General features: G+C 35.2%; 2 pseudogenes; both read left to right on the top strand.

Moving 5' to 3' along the window:
- The window catches only part of LOC111242036, a 13,651-nt pseudogene extending 11,511 nt beyond the window's left edge, over window positions 1-2,140 (top strand).
- Window positions 2,141-4,579: 2,439 nt separating this feature from the next.
- Window positions 4,580-4,997, top strand: part of LOC106756381 — a 26,198-nt pseudogene continuing 25,780 nt past the window's right edge.

Genomic DNA, 4,997 nt, shown 5'->3' on the forward strand with positions numbered 1-4,997 from the left:
ATCACACTCTCATTCATTGTTTCTCTGTTCCAAAACAAACATGAAGGGAGAACTGCACCAGGTCCCAAACCCTTGCCAATTATTGGTAACCTTCANATGCTAGGAAAACTCCCACATCGAACCCTTCAATCTCTTGCCAAAACATATGGTCCCATAATGTCCTTAAAGCTAGGGCAGGTCCCAGTCATAGTTGTTTCTTCTCCACAAACTGCAGAACTGTTCCTGAAAACCCATGACATTATTTGCCAGCAGACCCAAAACCCAAGCCACAGAATATCTTTCTTATGGCAGCAAAGGCTTGGCCTTTTCTAAGTACGGTGCATACTGGCGCAACGCGAGGAAAGTGTGCACTCTGCAGCTTCTGAGTGCCTCAAAGGTTGAGATGTTTGCTCCTCTAAGGAGAGAAGAATTGGGAGTGTTGGTGAAGTCGCTGAAAAGTTCTGCAGCATCAGGTGAGGTTATCGATCTCAGTCAGTTGCTGGGAGAGCTTATGGAGAACATCGTGTTCAAAATGGTGTTGGGGAGTGCCAAAGATGATAGATTTGACTTAAAATTGCTAGTTCACGAAGTGATGAACTTGATTGGATCATTCAATCTTGCAGATTGCATGCTTTGGCTAGGAGTGTTTGATCCTCAGGTATCAAATTCATTCCCATATCTTGCACTCAATTTTCAATTTTCATGAGAAGTGGTGGAATAATATATATGGCGAAAATGAATTTCGACCATAATATTTTAACAATTTTTTTAACATGAATAAATTATGAATTACTATTTTGTTAATTCTATATTTTTCAAAGAGTTCAATCACTGACTATCACATAAATTATTATAAAATAATTATAAAAAAAGTTATTAAAATTTTATTTTCTTTTAAATAAACATATAAAATAAACATTTTTCGTATCATAAGTTATCAATTAATTATATATTAAATATTTTTTTTCATTAGTTTATTATTTATTTATTATATTCACTAATCATTTGACAATTCAATTTTAAGATAATATAATCATTAAAGTTATTAAACTCTGGTATAAATCGTGATTAATTCACACCTATCTTTTTCGTTTTCTATACTCAAGTTTACAACTGCATAACTTATTATTTTAGTATATTATAATAAAAATAAATGAAACACTGATATTAAGGTTTATTTATCCCTTATACATGTAACGTGCAGGGAATAACAAAAAGATTAAAGAAAGTAACACAGTCATTTGATGAGTTATTGGAACAAATAATCCAAGAACACGAAAGTAATCCATATGACGAAAATCAAAATCGCAACATGGACTTTGTGGATATTTTGCTATCACTCATGCACCAACCTGATGATTTTGAGAATCACCAAAACGTCATTGATAGAACAAACGTGAAAGCTATCATATTAGACATGATAAGTGCAGCATTTGACACCTCTTCCACAACAGTAGAATGGGCCATGTCACAACTCTTGAGACATCCTACTGTCATGAAGAGACTTCAACAGGAGCTAGAACATGTGGTCGGAATGAACAGACACGTGGAGGAAAATGACTTAGAAAAGTTGTCTTATTTGAACATGGTGGTGAAGGAAATACTAAGGTTACACCCGGTTGGACCTCTATTGGTACCTCGCGAGTGTCGAGAAGATGTCACCATTGATGGCTATTTGATAAAGAANAANANAAGGGTTATGGTAAATGNTTGGGCTATAGGTCGAGATCCTAAAGTTTGGGACAAGGCCGNGATTTTNGACCCTNCAAGGTTTGAGAATAACAANNTAGATGTTCGTGGAAANGANTTTCGGATTTTACCATTTGGGTCAGGTCGAAGAGTGTGCCCAGGAATTCATATGGGTTTAACGACGATTAGTCTTGTTTTGGCTCAATTAGTACATTGTTTTGATTGGATGCTTTCATTGGNCATGTCATGTGATGAGTTAGACATGGAAGAGATATTTGGGCTTACTATACCGAGAAAAAAGCATCTAATAGCTAGACCAGTTTATCGACTACTTGCTTAGGTTAAGAGAGGATACTAATGCAAAGCAAGNTCCATCTATATTTTTGGTTGATTTCAATTCCAATTTGAAATATATGACAGATCAAACAATATAATAAAATAATTAATTCAGTGATGCATGCTATGCACATGTATATATGAAAGTTATATTTTAGACCTTTATTTATGATAGTTGTTATGAACTTTTACTTTTTTTACCGGTCTAATCATCACCTAATTATATATTAATTAGTATTAATAAGTTCATTCTTCATAGTCATTATTAATTGGATCATTCTGTAATTGATTGACTGTATCGTTCGGTCATGAAAATCAATCATAGATGATATCCAAGAAATTGGCTTCAAGTAATCTAAACCAAGAGTTATCCAAAAATTGTTAGTCTCGATAAAAAATCAGCAATTTAAAATTAAACCTTTAAGTTGATGGTTGACTTCCGATCATATAGACATATAATAGAAATCTTAATAACTATTTACATTAGTTTAAACATTTAAAAAAAATACTTGATTAAGTAGAATATAAATAATACTTTAATTTTTGAAATTACGTCTGAGTGTCTATATATATATATATATATATATATATATATATATATATATATATATATATATATATATATATATATATATATATATATATATTTATATTATTTAGCTTTAACTTGGGGAAAGGATTTGCCCACACTAGTGCAGAACGGGTTTTAGACTTCAGTTATTTTTGGCTTTTAACGTCACCACAAGAGTCGACGTCTATACGGGTGACGTTAATGGGACGTCAGTTTTTTGCAGGGCTGACGTCGATATAGGCGTCTGTTTAGTAAGAGGCCCGAAATCTACAAAGACATCCAACAATGCGCTAACCGACGTCTAATCTTAACTTAGATGTTGATCTATAACATTTGGGATGTCTATAAAGCCATCAAACATTGCATTAACCGACGTCTTTGGGACATCATAGACGTCGGTTTGTACATTAACCGACGTCTATGAAGTGATCGTTGTGTTTAGGTGCGGTTTTTGTTTTGTCTTTGTGTAGAGTAGTAACACTTCCTTCCTTTGCTAGTTTCTTCGTAAGAAAAAGTTACGTCTTTTGGACTTCTCATGGTATTTCAACCCAAAGACAAACTTGGATCGTTGCCTAGGTCCATTCCGACCGCTACTGAAAAAGAATACGGTGAGAATACACCGTAAACTTTTTCGTTGACGGTCAGAATGGACATAGGCAACAACCCAAATTCGTCCTTGGATTGAAATGTCGTGAGAAATCTAGAAAAATGCAAGTTTTCCTTACGAGGAAACTAGCAAAGTTAGAAGGTGCACTANGCTACACAAAGACACAACAAAAAAACCGCATCAATACATAACGAAAACTCATTTTAATCGGTTCAAATGAGAGATAATACATCAAAGATTACATTAATCAGAGTAAAAACAACTTTTAATAGTTAAAAGGAGAGGAAACTTACATGGAAATGCAGAGCAGCGAAGAGAAAACGCAAGACGATCAAACTGTTGGTTCGTAAACTGCTGGTTCGCAGTGTTATGTAACAAGAAATTAGACAACTATTGGACACAAAATTGACATTTAAAATTGAAAATACGTCGGAAGCCTGATTAATTTGACGTCCATTCGACTTAAAAATTAATATTTCTCACGTATATAGACGTCGGCTTTGAGGCATGAGACGTTTCGTGGGTGGAAACGAATGACTTTTCACATGCCTAGTACGATTATAGACGTCGGTTCCTAAGGCAACGAACATCTATATGTCTGGCAGGTTGGTGAGTAGCATTAATGTCTGCCATATAGACGTGGGGCCGGTCAATGTGGCGGGATCCGACATTTATAAACCTGAAAAGAGTGACTATTCACCTGCCTCGCAGACTTATAGGCGTCAGTTAGCAGAAGACCGATGTCTATATGTCTGACAGGTTGGTGAGCAACATTAATTTCTGCCATATAGACGTTGGGACCCCCATGTAACCGACGTCTATAGCGCTGAAGGAAATGACTTTTCACCTAACCGTCAGAAAATATAGACGTCAGCTTGGAAGGGCCGACATCGAAAATTATATAGACGTCGGAGATTGACCTAACGGACACCTATATTGCAAACTTATTTACAAAAATGCCAACGGTCATCAATATACGTCAAACTTACCTATAACCGACATCTACAGGATGACGTTAATCAGCGTTTTTGCACTAGTGCCACCATGTAAAAGAAGAAATTCGCAAATATCGTTTGAAAACTATATTTTTGTTTAATCTAGGAATAATTTATGTATTAATTTCTTCAGNGTCATTCTACTTTTACAATTATTATATTTGAAATTCAGTAAAAGTTTGAGGACTTTTAAGAAAATTAAGGGTTTATTTAAATCATTTTTAGTTTTGATTTATGTGAGACTATTAAGGGTGTAACTGATAAAACTAATTTTAATATTTTTTTAGTTTTCGTTTTCAAAAGTAGATATCCTAGTGATCATACTTGTCGTTGTTAAACAAATATATAAGTGTCAATTACTTTGCATAGACACATTGTTTTTATCTGTCTGTTTATTCATATATATACAACTAAAATTAGTAACTCAACTATCTTTTTATTCATATTGTACTAGGAAGGACGTCCGGCCTGAAATAACCGGGGACATGTTAGGAAGGACGTCCGGCCCAGCATAACTGGGGGGACATATTGACAGCAAACCACCATGAAGTGTGTTAGGAAGGACGTCCGGCCCGGTGTAACCGGGGGACATGCTGATTGACAGCAAACCACCTTTGAGCTTGTCCAATCTCTGTACCAGAGAAGACATCCGGCCTTGATGTCAAGAAAGCGCTCAGACAATTAACCACTCCAGTAGCGAAACCTCCGGTAGGGAAGAATTCATTATGCAACTAAATTATTGAGCAATGTTGCTTCAAGCTCTAGCTATCCTCTTCATCACACTCTCATTCATTGTTTCTCTGTTCCAAAACAAACATGA

Source organism: Vigna radiata, chromosome 1 (assembly GCF_000741045.1).
Source record: "Vigna radiata var. radiata cultivar VC1973A chromosome 1, Vradiata_ver6, whole genome shotgun sequence".
In the NCBI taxonomy this organism is placed as follows: Eukaryota; Viridiplantae; Streptophyta; class Magnoliopsida; order Fabales; family Fabaceae; genus Vigna; species Vigna radiata.